Source organism: Cupressus sempervirens, chromosome 2 (genome assembly GCF_028749045.1).
Source record: "Cupressus sempervirens isolate cs-2001-9-10 chromosome 2, ASM2874904v1, whole genome shotgun sequence".
In the NCBI taxonomy this organism is placed as follows: Eukaryota; Viridiplantae; Streptophyta; class Pinopsida; order Cupressales; family Cupressaceae; genus Cupressus; species Cupressus sempervirens.
Genome location: NC_143119.1, coordinates 372,307,069 through 372,329,363, shown reverse-complemented (window position 1 = coordinate 372,329,363; position 22,295 = coordinate 372,307,069). Strand labels below are relative to the sequence as shown.

General features: G+C 33.3%; 1 pseudogene; it reads left to right on the top strand.

The window, feature by feature from the left end:
* Positions 1-1,277: 1,277 nt before the first annotated feature.
* The window catches only part of LOC149572690 (ABC transporter G family member 32-like), a 31,878-nt pseudogene continuing 10,860 nt past the window's right edge, over positions 1,278-22,295 (top strand).

Genomic DNA, 22,295 nt, shown 5'->3' with positions numbered 1-22,295 from the left:
ATTTTCTGCTACAAATTGGATAAAACATAATGTAAGTACAATTCATCTACTAATAGCATTGATTGAATGAAAAGATTCAAGGATCAAGAAGTAACAGCTTTAAATTATCTTTACACTTCTATGATGTCAAATAAATGTTTACTAGATGACAGTGATCTGAAGCTCAAATGCAATTAATAGTCATTGATGGGTATAAAATAATTTAGATGTGTGAAGAATTAATGGTGCAACATTTGAAATGAAAAGGTAAGATGTAGATTAATATTTAGAAAGGAAACATGAGTATATTGAGAAGATCAGTTGTGACTACAAATTTCATGGAGACTTAAGAAATGGTGAAAATTGTATCAGTTTGCTTTTGAAAGGATGTGATAATTGCTTTGCTGCAAAGGGATGGGTGTTCTTCTTAGGACATTGTTTTGAATTGTTAAAAGACTGTCAGCTTCAAGTCATTAGACTTAGACTTACTTTAACATGGAAAATTTGAATGTTTTAGATTGAATTTTCAGTGATTTTTTTGGTTTTGGTAAGATGTCTTGGTTATGATTGTTTACTCAACAGTTTTTATTTAGAGAATCTTCTTATGTAATTGAATGATTCACTTTTTCCCAAGATAGGCATGGGCACAATGTTGGAGTTAATGTGGAAAGCCAATGTTCTGGAGCTACATTGTTGTCTTAAATCTTTTGCAGTTGTGCTTAAAATTAACGTAACACAATTAAATTTAAATCTCTTGATATCTGGATCATCAATCCAAGCATGGTTGTAGAGAATCATAGCTGTGTAGACACCAAATTTGAACAGTCCACTTACAATTGAGAAATACATTATTGGTAGTGTCCTCATCTACTTGACAGATTGAGCATGCAGAAGCTTGGTAGGTGCCTCAAACCTAGCCCTAGTTTCATTGCCAACCATAAATTTGGTGTATACACAAAAGCTATTTTGATCTTGTGAGCATTGAATATCAGGATCTCCATTTGACTTCTCGTTATTAATGCCTTGACTCACTACTGCTGGATAAACAACCTAGTTGAAGACCAGTGCAAAGAGGTTGCTGGCTACCAAAGATTTGATAAGTGTTACGAAAATATTCACTATAACAATCTCCTTCTAAATTGAACTCCCGATGAATATTAATCTGGAATTCTTTTGGCACCATCTTTTTTATTTGTTTTTTAATATTCTAAATTCCTACTCTAGCCTCATTGCTCTATTTTTTTTTTTATTCTATTTAATTATATATGTAATATTACAATGTGAAATTCAATGTTCAAATGTTTGTGGATGAAGTAATGGAACTTGTGGAGCTCACTTCTTTGAGAGGTGCCTTGGTTGGGTTTCCTGGACTGAATGGCCTATCTACTGAATAGCGTAAGCGGTTAACAATAGCAGTAGAGCTTGTGGCTAATCCTTCAATTATATTAATGGATGAGCCAACTTCAGGCTTGGATGCTCGAGTAGCAGCTATAATTATGAGAACAGTAAGAAATCTAGTTGACACGGGGAGAACTATTGTTTGCACAATCCATCAGCCTAGTATTGATATCTTCGAGGTATTTGACGAGGTAAAGATTTGGTTTTCTTAAAATAGCTTTGTGAAGCATTTGAAATTGGCATCTTCTTAAAGCTAAATGAAATATGTTGCAGCTATTCTTAATGAAGCGAGGAGGTCAGTTTATCTATGCAGGTCCACTTGGTCACAATTCTAACAAACTTATAGAATATTTTTCGGTAAGATGCCATCCACTACGGTTTTATTTTGTTGAGAGATTTAGATCTGAATCTGGTACCTTTTGATGAGCAGTTTGAATTTTGAAGTTGTAAGTAGTCATAGTTTATTGTACTAGAACCAATAGGAAGTTGATTTTATATACAAGGAATTGGTCATGCCGGATAGTGTTGACCACTAAGCTTTTAGCAAACATTCTCAATACGTTGAGCTTAAGAGTCAAGCACTAGCTACAATCATCATATATGTTTCAGCTAATTGAAAATGATTCATGTAGGCCATTGAGGGGGTTCCACAGATCAAGGAAGGTTATAATCCAGCTACGTGGATGCTGGAAGTAACTTCTATGTCAGAAGAGCACCGTCTAGGTGTCAACTTTAGTGAAATCTATAAATCATCAGACCAGCTTAAAGCACGAATTTTTTTTTATTTTTTTTTTACTCCTTCCACTGTCGCAATTGTGACGGCGTTGCCGTCACACCTACAGTAACCCCGACACAATTGGAGGGGTTGGCATCACAATTGCGACAGAAAACACGAGAATTGCGACGCGGTTGCCATCACACCTACCCTCCAATTACGAAGGGGTTGCTGTAGGTGCGATGGCAACCCCGTCGCAATTGCGACGAAAAACACAAGAATTGCGACGAGGATGACGGGACAACAAGGTGGCTGCATAGCGATAGATAGGCGTCACAATTGCGACGGCAAGGGTAGACATTGTAAATTGTGACTAAATAACTATGACATCTATATCTGTCGCAGTGGTGACACATTGCTGTCATAAGTGCGACACATAGCCGTCGCAAATCAATGCCAAATCTATTAGTGGCTTATGTCCTCCCAAGGCTTTGATTGAATAGGAAATGGCTGATAGAGTCCAATATTTTGACTAAATCCTTTGGCTGTTTGACATACTCAACAACTTTGCACAAAATTCTTCACATCCTGTGACAATTGAGGCCAAAAATAATGTTTACTAATAATGCCAATGGTCTTATCTCGATAAAGTGTCCCTCCACTATGTTTCTTCTTGATCAAGTTCTCCCTCATGGAACTCCTTGGAATACACAATTGACTACCCTTGAACAACATACCATCCTGAATCATGTAATCTAGCCACTTGGTCTTGTCTAGAGTAATAGGTTCTTTACAAGCCTTCCAAGCCTCTACAAAGTCAGGGTCCTCAGGGTATAGATTATTGAGTTCATTAAACCCAACCACTTCAACTTGCATTTTTGTTAGCAACAACTGTCTCCTACTTAATGCATTTGCAACCCTATTAGACCTTTCACTTCTATGTTTCAATAAAAATGTATAGCTTTCATGAACTCTACCCATTTCAAATGTCTCTGATTCAATTTACCTTGGCTATTTAGGTACTGTAATGCCTATTGATTAGTATATAAGATAAATTCTTTTGGAAACAAATAATGCCTCCATTTCTTTAAGGCCTAAACTATTGCATAGAACTCCTGGTAATAAATAGAATACTTCTTCTTTGCATCATTAAATTTTTCACTAAAATAGGCAATAGGTTTACCTTCTTGGCTTAACACATCCGTAATAGCAATATCACTAGCATCGCAATCCACCTAGAAAACTTTGTTAAAATCAGGAAGTGCCAACTCAAGCTACTTTGTCACCTTCCTCTTCATCAATTCAAAACTCCTTGCAACTCCTATAGTCCACTTGAACTCTTTTCTATCCCCCCTCATTGTTTTAGTTAGGGGTGCACATATACTACTAAAATTCCTTATGAACTTCTTTTAAAAACTAGTCAGACCATGGAATGACCTCACCTCAGTGGTAGACCTTGGAGTAGGCCACTCCAAGATGACCTTCACCATCTCTGGGTCCATTTTGAGACCTTCAACTAATACAAAAATCCCCAAATAGACAAACTCTATTTTAACAAAGCTACACTTCTTCAAATTAATCAACAATTTCTCTTCCCTTAACCTTTCAAGGACACTACAAATGTGTAATAAATTCTCATCTAGAGACTTACTAAAAATTAAAATATCATCCAGATAGACAATAATAATTTTTTCCAAAATTTTCTTTAGTGCCTCATTCATAAGCCACATGAAGGTGTTTGGCACATTGGTTAGTCCAAAGGGCATGACTAACCACTCATATAGACCTTCCTTGATCTTGAATGTAGTCTTCCACTCATCTCCCTCTTGTATACATATCTAGTGATAGCCACTCGTGAGATCTATCTTTGTGAAGTACTGAGCTCCACTCAAGAAGTCCATAAGATCATCCATCCTTGGCAAAGGATATTGGTACTTGATGATTATTTTATTTATAGCCCATGAGTCTGTACACATTCTCCACTCTCCATCCTTCTTTGGTGCTAGCACTCCAGGTATTGCACACAGACTCAGGCTCTCTCAAATCAAACTTTTCCTCAATAGCTCCTGAACTTGTTTGTTTAGCTCCTTGGTCTTAGTAGGAGTCATCCTATGAGTAGCCTTGTAAGGAAAACTAGCTCTAGGGACTAAATCTATTTGATAACTTATTTGCCTTATTAATAGCAACCCTTATAGAACATTATTAAAGATGACATCTCCATACTCACTTAATAGACCCAAAACTTCAAGTGGAACTTCACTACTACCTTCCTTATCCTTTCTAGGAATTAAAGCATAACACATATGCTGATGTTTCATGCCATCTAGAAATTTTCTTCCATCAACAAGACATACCCTAGCACTACTGCATACCTTTTCACCCTCCTTTATCAAGGGCTTCAATTTGTGGTGAACTTCATCCTTTGTCAGAGAGTATGTATTTGCATGACCATCATGTATAGCATGCTTATCAAACTACCATGACCTTCTCTATAATAAATGGCAAACATCCATTGGGATGATGTCATAGAGAGTCTCATCATGGTAACTCCCAATATTGAACTTTACCAAACATTGCTCACTAACTAGGACCTTATGATCATCCTGCACCCAAGCAATCTGATAGGGATGGGGATGTTTCTCCCTCATGATCTTTAGCTTTGAGACCATTTCTTCTGACACCAAGTTTTCAATGCTCCCACCATTAACAATCACACCACAACATTTACCCTCACACTTGCACCTAGTATGAAACAAACTCCTCCTTTGTCTAGGCTCAATCTCACTGCTCAGCAAGACCCTTTCATTAACTAGAACCTCTCCTATTTGTGGATCTTCTAAATGTGATGACTATGTATCATCATCCATATGAGCAACCCTTACCTAACTATTAGCTCCCCTATTTGTCCTTCCTTGGCATTTAGGGAATTCGTAGGCATGATGACCTTCTTCATTGCAATGAAAATAGGTACCATGAAAGCCTCCTCTTCCTAAACCTTGTCCATGTCCTCTACCTCTTCCTCTCTAATATCTAAAGTTTTGATCATGGGAGTGGCTTAAACCCTCTTTCCTCCAGTTTCAATTGGTACCCACATCTTAATTTTTCTTTTGGTTCTCATTTTGGCCTCCAAATAACCTGCGACTACCCCTTCCTTCTTAACTGCGCCCTCTTTTCCTTCTATCAAATTTTTTGTTTAAATTCTCCTCAACTCATAAGGCAAATTGGTATGCCTCTTCAATGCTAGTGATTCTAACCAGACTTAACTCCTAAATGCTAGGTCTTAACCCATTAAGGTAATAGGAAACCTTCTCCCTCTTTTCTTCTACATACCCCACCCAAATAAGGACTCAATAAAATTCCTCAATGTATTCTTGGATAGATTTTCCTACTTTCTTTAACCCTTACATCTTCTTGAATAAATCAAGCTCATAATCAATAGGAATGAACTGCTTCTTTAGTTTGTACACCTTGCAATCCCATCTTGTGATTTTCTCTTTTCCTCTTGTATTTCTTTCCAATTGAACGTCTTGCCACCAAATTTTGTCATGGCCTTTCATTTTGGCCTTCACAAATTTAACCCTATCAAGATTCCTAATATCCTCATATTCAAAATAATCCTCTAACTCATTGATCTAGTCGATCAACTCATCCAAGTTTAGATTTCTCGAAAACATATTGACGTCAATTTTAGGTCTTTTTGCCAACTTGGAAATATCCCTAAAAATATTCTCCTCCACCTATTTTAGGACTTCTCTATCTCCTTCCCCTTCCTGCATAATATTTTATTCTTCTTCATTTTCCTCCTCACTTTCATCGCCTGTAGAAATATTCATCCCTCTACAGATTTCCTCTTGCAATGTCTGAACTTGTCTCTGGAGGGCTCTAACCTTAGGAGGAACAACTCTGGCCCTTCCATCATTCTCCCTTCATGGAGGCATCTTATTGCTCTATCAAAACCCACAATCCTAGTGCAAACTACCTCATAGTCGACACTCTATCTACACACTCATGAAAACTTGCTCTGATACCACTTGATGGAGGCACAACCAAAGACAAAATGAACACAACAAGAAAAGAAAAATATTATTATCAGAAGTCATATGCTATTACATTCAATACAATGAAAATAGACTCAATGGCATGGCTTAGGGGCTTACAATGTTGTCTGATTCTAGTGAAAAACACTCCTCATAGTACCTTCTCCCAAACTCCACCAAAAACTGTATTTACAATGCAAAAAATGACCTTAAGTAACCTGAATTAGGTTTACAGTTAGGAATAAATTTTAGTATATGCCATTTGAAACCCACCACCAAAATATAAGGTTCTAAAAAATACATTAGAAGTTGGCGCAAAATTAGACGAATCCAAAAATGGTAGTACAACTTTCGGGAGGCATAACTTTTGATCTGGCACTTTGATTGATGAGCCATTTACATTTTTGGAAAGCTCTCTAAGTGCTTTATAGCCCTATGGAATTTCTTTTCTCATCCCCCATTTTTGGACCTGTACAAGGTTGCTTAGTGTCTGAATTCTAACTTTGAAATGCTCTTAGGGGGTCTCGACGCAACTTAAAACTACAATAACTTTCGAACCGTAAAGCCTTTTGACCTAATTCTTTTTTTGGAACGCTTTAAAGTACAGGTATAATCATCCGTCAAACTTACACTCAATTACAGCTCAATTATAAAATAACCTATTTTTTACATTGGTACATATCCCAAGGTGCTCAAAAACACTAACCTAGAAAACCAATAGTGAAACTATGAGAGTTGCAATCTCTATTTGACCCAAATGGGTATCCAAAAATAAAAACACATTAAATAGAAACTAACACTAAGCATATTTTTGGGTGATACAAGATTTCTCCTACACCATTGGATGCTCCTGCATCACTTCCAAAATAAGTGGTGTGTATGCAGACTTTATATGTGGTATGGGAAATTAAGTGAAGGCTTTATGATTCAAAATTTCATGTAAGATTACAGATATACAAAGTACAATAGTCAGCAGTAAAGAGGCTATTGTATCTATCTCATTTTGTATAAAGGCACTATATTGTATGATTGCATGTCAGAAACATGGTCTCTTCTTGCATACATTTATAATTGTAGTACCAACTCCTATCAAGGTTGAATCAACTCCAAACAGGGTTGAGGCTTTTAACAAGGACTAAGACACTATATGTACTTCATAAAATCCTAACAAGGTCAATATCCTTAACATGATTCTTTTTTTAGTGGATCATCTTGTGGCTACTATTGGGACTAAAAAATGCATCATTGATTTTCAGTATCATTGTAAAAACTTTGCTAAAGAAGCCCCCATTAATGATTTCCATGCATATGTACCCAGCTATCAATTTAAGGCCTATGAGGTGTTTTAGTTATGCCACACCTTTCATTCAGTATATGCATGCACTCCATGATGAGAAATTGTCATTTTGAATCATATCGTGAAGTTTCATTTTGAGCAATTGAGAAATCTGCATTTTTGCCTGTGTCAAGCAAAGTTTGGAGGGTCAGTTTGCATTTGAATATCTTATACCCAGTTAAGTGTCATGGCTTACCCTTTTGAGAATATTTAGTATGCATATAATAGAACCTATGTTATAAATCTCAAGTCTCCATGATGACTTTTGGTAGGGTTTTCAATTGTTCAAAGTCTGGTGTATCATGTTGGTTTGTTGTTTGCACTATGCTACGGATCTAAATACCCCAGTCTGAAGGTTAATATCTTGTGCCCGATTGAGTCTATTGCTAAAATTCCTTCAAGGGTGTGTTTTAAACATTAGAGTCATTCTTTGTCCATTTTGAGCCTTGCATGAGTCTATTTGATAGGTTTCCTATGGCCATTTAAAATGCAATTTATTTTGATATAGTATTGGCATATTTTGCAGAATTTTGAACATCCTCTTCATAATTTTTGTCCCACACACTATTGACCTACAACTAAAATCAATAATAATCCATTATTTTCTACAATTTTATCTAGTATTTGTCCAATTTATATCCCCATGGCTCTCCATTTGACAACCATTTGAAGCTCATACATTATGCATCTTTTAAAGGTTTCCAAAACCAATGTTTTTAAATGTACACAAATAGCTAAATGGGAAGCTTTGAAAGTGAATAACTTTTCTCTCCAAAATCCAAACAAATATTCATTTCATGTTTTGGATTCTCCATGTGAAATACTATCACCATGCAAAGCATCAGCTTCAGAGAATGCAGTTTGGTAACTTTTTGAAGTCATTTCCAAAGGCTACTTAATTATTTTCAACATTAAAAGGTGTTGTTGAAGATTAATTAAGATGAGGGTAAGTGGAGAAGTGGAGATGAAAGTTTATGTCCACATCTCCAAAAAAAAAATTTAAAAGATCTTTTAAGTGGAGAAGTGGAGATGAAGGGTAATCTCTACAACTCCATGATTTGTTTCATAAAGGTCCTTTAAGTGGAGATGTGGATATGGTAGAGAAGTGGAGATCTTTTAAGTGGAGAATTGGAGATAAAGGTTAATCTCCACATCTCTACAGTTCATTTTATAAAGGTCTTTTAAGTAGATATGTGGAAAAGTGGAGATAAATGTTAATCTCCACATCTTCATAGTTCATTTTAGTAAAGGTCTTTTAAGTGGAGATGTGGAGATGGTAGAGAAGTAGAGATCTTTTAAGTGGAGAAGTGGAGATAAAGGTTAATCTCCACATCTCTACAATTCATTTTATAAAGATCTTTAACAAGTTAACAAAGGAGGTGGAGAAGTGGAGATAAAGGTTAATCTCCACATCTCCACAATTCATTTCAATAAAGGTATTTTCAGTGGAGATGTGGAGATGGTAGAGAACTAGAGATCTTTTAAGTGGAGAAGTGGAGATAAGGGTTAATCTCCACATCTCTACAGTTCATTTTATAAAGATCTTTTAAGTGGAGAAGTGGAGAGATTTCATAAATATTCTAAATGTGAGGCAGAAAAATGTTATATAATTTGACTATATTAAATTTGAAATATTTTCAACTTTTAAAAAAGGTTTATTCATCCCCAATGTTTGGAAATTCACATGATTGCCTAGGGGCCACTTTTGTCCTGATATAGAATAATTATATATCATTGGAAAGGGGAGAAGACAAGGAATACATATTTGCAATCAATTTATGTTAAAATTTTACTAGGCAAAATATTTTCTTATTTTTGTGAAATTGGAGCAATTTTAACAATTTATTTTGGCTTTTGCCATTAACTTTCAAATTAAGTTTTGGAGAAAACGGTTAAATGGTTTGTCCTCAAATTTGGCAAGAATGTTCGTGGGAGTGGCATTTTGATGTTGAAATTATTTAGTGAGGTATTAAATTTGAAATATTTTCAACTTTTAAAAAAGGTTTATTCATCCCCAATGTTTGGAAATTCACATGATTGCCTAGGGGCCACTTTTGTCCTGATATAGAATAATTATATATCATTGGAAAGGGGAGAAGACAAGGAATACATATTTGCAATCAATTTATGTTAAAATTTTACTAGGCAAAATATTTTCTTATTTTTGTTAAATTGGAGCAATTTTAACAATTTATTTTGGCTTTTGCCATTAACTTTCAAATTAAGTTTTGGAGAAAACGGTTAAATGGTTTGTCCTCAAATTTGGCAAGAATGTTCGTGGGAGTGGCATTTTGATGTTGAAATTATTTAGTGAGGTTTTTGGCTTAAAATTCAATAGCATTTTTGGCTTTTTTTACGCAGATTAGTTTCTTCATCATTTGAAGATATTTTGATGAGTTTGTTGAGGCAAATGATGGGATTTGATATGCAGTTGGAAGAGGAGAGATGAGAGAGGCTTAATAACAATATTTGATGAAGTTTGAAAATTACATTCGGCACTTCTAGATTAGATCCAACCATCTTTCTTTCTTCTATATCTTTCTTTTTTCTCTCATTGTAAAAGGTTGGTTTGAGTCTATTGAGTAGAGCTCTACTACGATTCCACCATTCTTTCAAAATTTTCTCTTGTATGAATAGTAGTAATGAAATTTTAGTGAAAGTTCTAGTTGTTTCATGAGTTATTTTCATACATCTTTATTGTATTTGTTTCAAGGAAATGAATAAAGAGCAGCAAAGTATTTTTAGTTTCATTTTAATTCTTGTCCCCTTTCCCTGTTGTTTGCAAACTTTTGTGATTTGTATACAAAGAACATAGGTCCAATTGCATCTCATTTTGAGTTATATATCTTGATGTGTTTTTTCTTTTGTTTCAAAGAATAAAGTAAATGCTTGATATATTTTCATAGTGTTGTAGATTTCATGAGAAGGATGTCTGATAAGTATGAGATTCAATATGAACATTGATTATTGATTCACAAAGTGAAAAGGATAGATTTGATATCTTGGATGTGTGTTGTGATTTATAGAATACCCATTAGATAGGGCACTTATCATCTATAGGTTCAATTCAGCTTGTTGTTGCATATGTGAGGTTTTCTTGATTCAAATTCAAATAATCAATTATCCATTTTTGCTTTTTATTTAGAAGCTAAGAGGATACCCTCAGTTAGCTTGTAGATTTCATAGGTTTTGTAGGTTTCCATTGCATACCTCTATTATCACATGAGTATAGGAGAAATAAAGTTTTAATCTTCTTTGTATAGATTCGGGTGTATGCTTTGAACTGATACCATATGAACGAATATAAAGGTCTATACGACTAGGTTTTGAAGAGCCTGAAGTAGAAGAAGTTCATCTTTATAGTTGGCCTAGGTTCTTGACAAATTGTGTCCATAAAAGGAGATATCTTCCCTTAGATGTAATCTTGTCTTGGCTACCTGGTAGTTAAAATCACTATAAAATCAGGAGCCAACTAAATGGTGACTCTGTTAGGGAAGTATTAAATCTAAAAAGAGATTTAATACAGCAAGAAGAAAGGCATGCAAAAAATTTATATAGCAGAAAGATTGTGATGTGTTTTTCATTTATTTTTTATGATTTATCTCTCCCAATGGTTACCTTATTTAGGACATTAGTTCTTCAAAGGTTGGATGAAAATTGTATGGTACAACCATAGTAAGTTTATCATCAAGCAGTTCAGTTGGATAATATTTTGAAGTGTTGTTGTAAATTTTAGAGTCAATAATCATCAAATGCATTTTCCTCTTTTCCTAATTGTATAAATCTCCAAGAGTGGTTTGATGATTTGCAAGTTTTAATATAAGTTGAAATTTTTGTTTAGATTTTTCAAGTGACAAATCATGTTTCAAATCTTTTCTCACAACTACGAGTGGTGACTCTAAAATCTTTCTACTAGTTGCAAACTATTGTATGCAAAATATTTTAAAGGATTTTTAGCTTATGTGGGTAGATCTGAAGCTTTTTTGAGTAGTTCTTGATAGGAAAAGAGAAGTTATAAGTTCTTTATTTATAATTTTATGTGTTGTATACCTCTATTATTTTATGGAATTGGAATATTAGAAAGTGAGTCTAAATAGTGGTTTCTTTGTCCTCTTCAAGTAGATGGCAGTTGTACATGACTTTTATGAATGGTATGAAGAAGTTCATGTTTACACCTATTCCAAATCAGCAGATCTAGTTGTAGCATCAACACTAAAAGGTATTTTAGTTTTCATGATTTTTTCTTTCCATGAAAATGAAGTGATAAGAATGGTTGCCTCTATTCAATGATATTGGCACTAAGGAAAGAGGTAGAAGTTTTTCTAGAAATGGAGTTAGATCTCAAATCTACAAATGGTTGTTTACGTTCAAGTCATGAAAGTATACTTGAAGAAATTGTTATATTGAGAAAGGAACTTTGCAATCAAGTTATCATCTTCATAAGAAATATAGTAGGAAGTATACAAGGTCAAAGAGATGTTCAAGTTTATATCAAGTTTAAGTTAGCACTTATAGAGCTTAATGTTTCTTTAAGACCTAAAGGATCTTTGTGGCCCATTGTTTTCCTTAAAAGTCTTCATGCCTGATTCAGTTGATTGGCCAACACCTTTAAGATTACAAAACAAGGATAACTTTAGTGGCTAATATTCACCAATTAGCTAATCTAAATCATCAAGGATCCCAAATTTGGCTAAGTATTTTGCACTTTTGGGGCAGTCATGTCATTTGTACTTTACACAAATTGAGGTCAATGCTTAGTCCAATTGCCAATAATAATACATAAGTATTTGTATGTTAGTGATGGCTTCGCTAGTGCAATCTATCTTTTCCATGCTGTAAATTATATATATTCACTTACAATTTCCAATTCTTGTTTTAATCAATGTCATATTAGCCAATATTTGGTAAAAATTGAAGTTGTGTTATGGGTTAAGCATGTAGATTTGACATGTGTCTCTATTCTAGAGACTTTCCATGAAACTTCTTATCCTTTCTCACATTGGCCCAAAATAGATCTGATGTGGAACGTGTATCTTTAGTTTTGGTACTTTCTTTAAAACTCAATATCCTTTTTTAAAGTTTGGCTTCAAATAGCATTTAGACCATTGATTTAGGATCCTCCAACTATTATAAAAAATAGACATTTTGCCTCCAAACCAGCATTGAATAATTTAGAGGGAAACTATAAGGATACAAGTAGGATAAATTTAACCTTCAAGTTTTATAATCAATTAGGATCCATATAATAATAATAATAAAATCATTATTTCTAGATATGTTTACTTCTATTCATGATTTTCATTAATAATGTAAGACTTGCCAAGATTTTATAAAATTTTCATACAGTTGAAAAAAATCACCAATAAAATTAAAATTTTCCTACTCAAACAAAATAAATTTGCCAATAGAAATTAATTTTTTCCCCTGAACTAATGTTTGATTCACCAAAATATTATACAATTTTCCCAAGGGGGATTTCTTAAAGTTATCCCTGTTACAAAAGCTTTTTCAAATTGAAGAATATATCAAGAAGATGGAGAGTGATTTGTATAACAATAGAATTCTTGAATCTTCTCATAATGATAGTGACTGCTAAGAGTCATGTTGAATGTAATGAATCCATAGATGATGGTAATTTGTCTTCTAATTGTGAAGAGAAGGATTCAAGTTTTAATGAATCAGATGATTGAAGTTGACATGAGAGAGATGGATATATGATTGAAAATGAATCATGTGATAGAATATATGAGTGTGAAGAAAGTTATAACAATAGCAAGGATAACTCTTCTTATGATGAAAATGATTATGGTGATGTACCTAGTGTTGAGGTATTTTGTAGAGAAGGGGAAACATGTAGTAAGGATTCTAATTTTTTAGATTACTATACTGATGATACTATTGTTACAAGTATTTCACATCAGTCGGATTATGATCAGAGCCAAGGAGAACATACTTGTGATGAAGTCTTGCTAAATGTTGATAAAAATTTTGAACTATTGGCTCGTGATTGTGAAAGGTTTGCAAATGTTTTTAAGGATGCTCTATCCTTCCCTTGTTATGTTTTTTTCCCATGATGAAGTCCTTTCCCCAAAGTCTGATGTTGAAGGAAATATAAAATCAAAATATTTTGCATCAAGTTTTGGAGGTGTATATGATAGTAATTCTACTAAGGGAAGATTTAGCGTTGATTCAAATCCTTCGCATGTGGATGATGCTACAATAAGTTTTGACTGTTTGTATGAAGAAAAGGAAAGGGTTGGAAGTTTTGATTTTGATTATGATTTTTCCTTGTTTGTTGATGGGTCTAGTGATGATAAGTTTAATAGATTCAAATTTCATTCCAATGAGTTTTTGAAAAAGGACAATGATAGTAATTAGCATGTTGTATGTGAACACTTACATGGTATGTTTTGTAACTTGGTGACTAATCTATTGTTTGAAAATGTGAAGGAGTTTTAGAACTTGTTGAACCTAATTGGATGAATAACAAGATTGTAAAAGAAGAGAAATCAGATTTGATATCCCTTTCACAAGTGGATACACAAGGTGAGTTTCAAATCCATTATTTATGTGACTCCTTAAATCAAGTAGAACACAAAACCTTTGTGTTGTCATTGGATAGTATGCATAAGTTATTTTATGGGAAATAATTTCATTTTGATTATGAAATCCAAGACATGTTGATCCATACTTTCATAACGAGCAAGTTTTAGGGAGTGATTATAGTTTTTACATGCATTATGAAAGTGACGATGTAGAGTTGGTTTTACCAAATGAGCTGATTGAGAATGCTAATCTGATTTGTGAAACTAGTAGAAGTGATGTTTTTATCTTGTCTCATGAAAGTGCAAATGAAAAATCAAGTCTATGATAGAGGTAATATTTTTTTTTGAAGTTTGGTGGCTCAGGGCCATCGTTTGTACAGTTTTGGAGTAGTTTTCTTATTTTCAATAAAGTTGTTCAAGAGAGTTTGTTGGTGTGGTTTGCATCTTCAATAGATTTGAATCCTTGCCATGCCCCCAAGGGACGTGCAACCCCAGATAGAACCACTATTGGGACTAAAAAATGCATCATTGATTTTGAGTATCATTGTGAAAACTTTGCTAAAGAAGTCCCTATAAATGCTTTCCATGCATATGTACTTGGCTGTAAATTTGAGCCCTATGAGGTTTTTTAGCTATCCCACACCTTTCATTTAGTATATTCATGCACTCCATGATGATAAATTGTCATTTTGAATCATCTCGTGAAGTTTCATTTTGAGTAATTGAGAAATCTGCATTTTCACCCAAGTGTCAAAGAGAGTTTGAAGGGCTAGTTTGCATTTGAATATCTTGTACACAGTTAAGTTTCATGGATCACCACTTTGGGAATGTTTAGTATGCATATAATAAAGCCTATTTTTCAAATCTCAAGTCTCAATGATGAGTTTTGGTAGTTTTTTAAATTTATCAAAGTCTAACATTTCATGTTGGTATGTTGTTTGCACTATGTCACAAATCTGAATAGCCCACTTTGAAGGTTAATATCTTATGCCCAATTAAGTTTATTGATAAAATTCCTTCAATGATTTTTTTTAGACATGAGATACATTCTTTGTATCCAATTTGAGCCCATCATGAGTCCATTTGGTAGGTTTCCTATGGCCATTTAATATGTAATTTATTTTGATATAGTGTTGACATATTTTGCAAAAAAAAATTTTGTCTCAAACACTATTGACCTGTAGCTAAAATCAACTATACTCCATTATTTTATACTATTTTATCTACCATTTTTCAAATTTATAGCCCCTTAGCTTTCCATTTGATAACCTTTTGAAGCTCATAAATTATGCACTTTTTAAGGTTTCTAGAACAAGTAATTTAAATGTGCATAATCGTCTAAATGGGCAGCTTTGAAAGTGAATAACTTTTCCCTCCAATATCCAAATGAATATTCGTTTGATGTTGTGTACTCTCCATATGAAATAATATCACCATGTGAAGCATTAGCTTCAAAGAATGTAGTTTTGTCACTTTTTGAAGTCATTTCCAGAGGCTACTTAACTATTTTCAGCATTAAAAAGGTGTTGTTGAACATTCATTAAGATGAGGATAAGTGGAGAAGTGGAGATGAAGGTTAATGTCCACATCTCCATAGTTTTTTTTATAAAGATCTTTTAAGTGGAGAAGTGAAGATGAAGGTTAATCTCCACATTTGCATAGTTTGTTTTATAAAGGTCTTTTAAGTGCAATTGTGGAGATGGTAGAGAAGTGGAGATCTTTTAAGTGGAAAAGTGGAGATAAAGGTTAATCTCCACATCTCCATAGTTTATTTTATCAAGATCTTTTAAGTGGATAAGTGGAGATAAAGGTTAGTCTCCACATCTTCTTAGTTAATTTTAATAAAGTTATTTTAAGTGGAGATGTGAAGATGGTAGAGAAGTGGAGATCTTTTAAGTGGAGAAGTGGAGATAATGAAAGGCCTTTTAAGTGGAGATGTGGAGATGGTAGAGAAGTGAAGAAATGGAGATAAAGGTTAATCTCTGCATCTACACAGTTTATTTTATAAAGATATTTTAAGTGGAGAAGTGGAGATGAAGGTTAATCTTCACATCTCAATGGTTAGTACGTAGTTAAGGAAGGAGGTGGAGAAGTAGAGATAAACGTTAATCTTATTTTAATAAAGGTCTTTTAAGTGGACATGTGGAGATGGTAGAGAAGTTGGGAACTTTTAAGTGCAGAAGTAGAGATAAAGGTTGATCTCCAAAGTTCATTTTATAAAGATCTTTTAAGTTGAGAAGTTGAGATGTTTCATAAAGATTTTAAATGTGAGGTAGAAAAATGTTATATAATTTGACGATATTAAATTTGAAATATTGTGAACATTTAAAAAAAAATTGTTCATCCCTAATGTTTGTAACTTCAAATGCTTGCCCATGGGGGTATTTTTGTCCTAATTAGGACAATTATATATCATTGGAAAGGGGAGAAGATGAGAAATCCATTTTTACAGTGAGTTTGTGTACAAATTTTACTATGTAAAAGACCATGGAGTTTCAAATTCAATTTTAGAGAAAATAGTTAAATGGGTTGTCCTCAAATTTGGCAAGAATGTTCTTGGGAGTGGTATTTTGAAGTTGGAATTATTTAGTGGGGTTTTAGCTTAAATTTCAATACCAGTTTTGGCTCGTTTTTAGGTAGATTAGTTTCTTCATCATTTGAAAATATTTTGATGAGTTTGTTGAGGCAAATGATGGGATTTGATATGCAGTTGGAAGAGGAGAGATGAAAGAGCCTTTGCAACAACATTTGATGAAGTTTGAAAATTACATTTGGCACTTCTAGATCAGATCCAACCATCTTTCATTCTTCTATATCTTTCATTTTTCTCTCATTGTAAAAGGTTCGTTCCAGTCCATTGAGCAGAGCTCTAGCTGTGATTCCACCATTCTTTCATCATTTTCACTTGTATGAACAATATCAATGAAGTTTTAGTGAAAGTTTTGATCTATTTGTTGACTCATGAGTTATTTTCTTACATCTTTAATGTATTTGTTTCAAGGAAATGAATAAAAAGCAGCAAAGTATTTTTAGTTTCATTATGATTCTTGTCTCCTTTCTCTATTGTTTGCAAACTTTTGTGATCAGTGGACAAAGAACATAGGTTGAATTGTATCTTGTTTTGAGCTGTATATCTTGGTGTGTTTTATTTTTGGTTCAAAGAATCAAGTAAATGCTTGATATATTTTGATGGGATTGCATATTTTATGAGAACGATAGCCGATAAGTATGAGATTTAATATGAACATTGATGTTTGTTTCACAAAGTGATAAGGATGGATTTGATATCTTGATGTATAAGATATATCACTGATATCTTGGATGTGTGTTGTGATTTATAGAATACCTAATGGATAGGGTACTGATCAGCTACATGGTCAATTCAGCTTGTTGTTGCATATGTCGGGTTTTGCTTATTCAAATTCAAATTATCAATTATCCACTTTCCCTTTTTGTTTAGGAGTTGAAAGGATAACCTTAGTTAGCTTGTGGATTTCATAGGTTTGTGTAACTCATTACTGCATACATTAGTTATTGCATGAGTATAGGAGAAATAAGGGTTTAATCTACTTTATATAGATTCAAATGTATGCTTTGAACTCATACCATACAAACGAATCTAAAGTTCTACATGCCTAGGTTTTGCAGAGCCTAAAGTAGAAGGAGTCCATCTTTATACTTGTCTCGAGTTCTTGACAAATTGTATCCATCATAGGAGATATCTTTCCTTAGATGCAATCCTATCTTAACTACTTGGTAGTTAAAATTATTGTTAAATCGGGAGCCAATAGGTACCATCCCCAACAAGGTTTTCCCTTGGCCAGGGTTTTCCTATTTAACAAAATATGGTGTTATTTGTTCTCTTTGTGTATGAATTTATTTATTGTTCATCATTATTGGCTCACTTTCATATGCATGTTGTAAAGTAATTAATAATATCCAGTTGTGGGAAAAAAATTGTAGAATATTGGTTCACCCCCAACCCCTCTCAGTATTATCTATTTCTAATAGAACCATAATAGCCTAATGATTAAGATTGCATCTACACTCAATGATGTTGAGTTTCATGATATCAAGAATTAGACTGATGCTAAATAGATATGTGACAAATTGACACAAGTACACAGTGCAGATCCAAATGTATTGTGAGCTTAAGTTGAAAGTCTTAGAGGCAAGTATCATGACATGAGAGTGAAAGAAGGTAAAAATGTTGTGTAGTATGTGAATTGAATCAAATAATTTGTGAGTGTAATCAAATTTTTTATAGGAATTATCATTGACAATAAAATTGTAATTAAATTTCTTAGAACTCTTCTACTTTTTTATACTAGTAAAACTTCTGCAATTCAAGAAGTGAGAGTCGTGTTTGATAATGTTTTGGCACTTAACGGCTTAGTTGATTGTTTAACTACATTTCAATTGAGAAATTTTGACAATAGTGTGGTTACAATTGGAAATTCTTTTAAATCTTCACTAACCATTGGAATTTGCAAGAAAGAAAAGAAAAGTAAGGAAGAAATAGAATCAGAATGTGAGGATGATCTAGATGAACTTGAGGCATTGCTTGCAAGAAGATTGTTAAGAGGTAAAGCTAAATACAAAGGTAAACTACCCTTGATTTATTTCATGTGTAATGAAGTTGGTCATTTTGATGTTAAGCATCCTAATAAGAGTGAGAGTGATATAAATGACAAGAAAGACTATAAGTACAGGAAGGATAGTGCAGTAAGGAGGCTCAGATAACTAGACATAGAGGCACACCTAACTATCCAATCACCTTGTTGAGTAAAAAAAAAAAAGAAGAAAACATGTAGAGAACAACACTAAGGAGAGATAGAATAATAAACACTTTATTGATTCATCCAATTATCATCATATATGCCAAGTTGTAAGGCCTTATGGGTTACAACCAAATACAAAATTTAACTTCAAAATCCATGATCCAGCTTTAAACTTGCTCCTCCAGGAACACATTCTTTGAATTTTCTAACCTAAACCTAAACACCCTTATTTATAGTTTCCAAAATGGCTTAACAAATATTCTAGATCATTACATAATTAAACGTCAACCTTAAAATGGTAGGCACACACCCCAAGACAAGATCCTAACAATAAATTCATGATCCAAATTAATTACATAAGTCAGCTCAAACTAAGAACCAATTACAGACAAACTTGTTCAAAGAAGGAACTAAGCATCAGAAAATATTAGGTTCACTCAACACATGAAGGAACATTTGGCCAACACTAGATAGCTTGGCACATACTAAAGCTTAGTAGTTAATGGAACTCCACAACAACTAGCACTCAGCAGTAGTTGGCACTCGACAAGGACTGGCACTTAGCAATAATTAGCACTTGGTTGTAACTAGAAAAATGAACAAAAATGGGCAAGATTGTAACTCAACCCAGGATGTTCTTGTGTTAGACAATTGAGGTTGAAATAAATGATTCTCCTTAATCATACAACTGTCACAACCTGAGATGAATCCAACTTAGATTAAGAAATCCATGTAGCATCTTCAACTGGTATGTTCTTCCACTTTACCAATTATTCATGATAATATTTTTCTCTTGTGCTTTTACCAACTCTCTGATCCAATATCCGTTTAACCTCAACTTGATTCTTAAGATAATCATCTAGTACAACAACTACATCATCTAGCTCATGATGTTTATACAAATTAGCAACATTGAATATAAGATATATATCCATATCATCAAGTAACTAAACTTCATAAGTATTACCACTATCAAAATTCCTCAAGATCTTACAAGGTCCAAACTTCTTCTTTTTGGGCTTACTATATGTTCAAATGGGAAATTTTCTTTCTTCAAATGAACCATCACCTCATCACCAACTTCAAAAACATGATGTCTCCTAGACTTATTAGCATTCTTTTTATACTTCTGATTACTTTGTTCCAACCTTAATTTCACATCCTCATGCATAGACTTCATAAAACCAAAAAATTGTTCCCCTTAAGCACTTCTCTTCTCTTCACCAACAACATCCCTCAAATCTGATAATCCTCTAGACTACATTCTAGTAATAATCTCAAAAGTTTTTTTCCTCTACTCCTATTCACAAAATTATTATATGAAAACTCATCTTATGTCAATACCATATCCAAATTACTCATCTTTTCTCCAACTAAACATCTCAACAACTTACCCAAGCTTCTATTCACAACCTCAGTCTATCTTTATTTATTTCAATGGAATGTAGAACTAAACTTCAATTGAGTATCCATCTTCTTCCACAAAGTCCTCCAAAAGTAACCAAAACACTTACTACCTCTTTCAAAAATAATACTTTTTGGTAATCCATGCAATCTAACAATCTCTTTGAAAAAAATCTCAGCAACATGTACAGCATCTGATGTATTCTTAGATGATATGAAATGTGTCATTTTAGATAATCTATTCATAACAATAAATATGAAATCATACCATCTTGTTGTGTTAGGTAATCCAAGAACAAAATCTATACTAATGTCACTCCAAGGTTTCTCAAGAACAAAAATAGGTGTATATAGTCCACTATGCTGACTTTCTCCTTTTGCAACTTGATAAATTCCACCACCACTTATGAACTTTTGAACAACCTTATACATTTGTGGCCAATGGTACTTATCCTTAAGAAAACTCAACATCTTATCAATTCCAAAATGTCCAGCCAAACCACCACAATGTTTTTCCTTGATCAAATTAACTCTCATAGAACTTCTTGGTATACACAACTGAATTCCTTTGAACAAAATATGTTCTTGAATTAAATACTCAAATATCTTGACAGATTTGGTGCTCTGCACTCTCTCCATGACTCAAAAATATCATGGTCAGTTTCATACAATGCCTTCATTTCATCAAAACCAAGAACTTCAATCTTCACCTCGATCAACAAAGAATGTCTTCTTCTCAATGCATAAGAAACTCAACTAGTAACTAAACTTTTATGCTTTATGACAAATGTAAAACTCTGCAAGTACTCAACCCACTTCATATGTCTCTAATTCAACTTATCTTGGCTTCCCAAATATTGTAAAGTTTTATCATCAATATACAACACAAACTCCTTAAGAATCAAATAATGTCTCCACTTCTTCAAACTTTGAACAATAGCATAAAATTATTGATCATATGTAGAATGCTTCTTTTTAGTATCATTCAACTTTTTTCTAAAGACAGCAACAAGTTTACCTTCTTGACTGAATATAGCTCATATTGCACTGCCACTTGCATCACATTCAACTTCAAATACCTTATTGAAATTAGGCACAACCAATATAAGTAACTCACCAACCTTTTTTTTCAAAGTCTCAAGACTCTTATCACCCCCATGTGTTCGCTTGAAATCATTTTTATCTCCTCTCATTGTCTTAGACATAGCATTAAAAATAGAACTGAAATTCTTTGCAAACTTCATGTAGAAACTAGCCAAATCATGAAGTGATCTTACCTCACCCACATTCTCAGGTGTAGGTCATTCCAGAATTTCTCTATACTTCTCAAGATCTATTCTCAAACTATCAACTAAAATCACATATCTCAAATACGTAATCTCTTCTTGTATAAAGGAACACTATTTCAAATTAATCAACAACCTCTCCTCTTTCAATCTTTGCAATACTTTCCTAACATGCTCAAGATATTATTCTTTAGTCTTACTAAATATTAGAATATCATCCAAATAAAAAATCACAAACATACCGAAGAATCTCTTGAGAACTTCATTCAACAACCTCATGAAAGTACTAGGTGCATTGGTCAAACCGAAAGGCATAACTAATCATTCATACAAACCATCTTTTGTCTTGGAAGAGTTTTTTTATTCATCACCTTTTCTAATTACGATCCAATAATAACCACTCTTTAAATTAATTTTGGTAAAGTACTTTGCTCCACTCAAACAATCCATTATGCCATCCATCCTTAGCATAATAAATCATATTTTATTGTGATCTTGTTAATAGCTCTAGAATTAGTACACATCCTCCATTCTCCATTCTTCTTAGGTGCTAATATAGCAATACAACACATGTCCTCAATCTTTCTTTGATCAAACATTTTTGCATCAATTCTTGTACTTGTCTATTAAGTTCTCCATTTTTTGTAGGTGTCAACCTATATGATTATTTATTCAAAAAAACTAGTTCTAAGAATCAAATCCATACAATGAATTATACTTCTTACTGGTGGTAAACCATCAAGTATATCTTCAGCATTAATCTCTTTATACTTGTGCAACAATCTTTCAATTTATGTTGGCACTTTGTTTACAA